Raw genomic sequence first — 221 nt, forward strand, 5'->3', positions numbered from 1 at the left:
CTCCGCTGCATCTACATTATTTTTTCTGTCTCCTTCTTTCTCTGTCTCCTTATCCTAAACCCTAAACCCTAAACCCTAAACCCTAAACCCTAACCTATTATAAACCCTATAAAATGCTTTTTGTCTCTTCTTTCTGTCTCCTTTTTGTCTCTCTTTCTGTCTCCTTTTTGTCTCTCTTTCTGTCTCCTTTTTGTCTCTCTTCTGTCTCCTTTTTCTCTATC

This window comes from Eimeria mitis, genomic scaffold (assembly GCF_000499745.2).
Source record: "Eimeria mitis Houghton genomic scaffold, Emh_scaff991, whole genome shotgun sequence".
NCBI classification, from domain to species: domain Eukaryota; phylum Apicomplexa; class Conoidasida; order Eucoccidiorida; family Eimeriidae; genus Eimeria; species Eimeria mitis.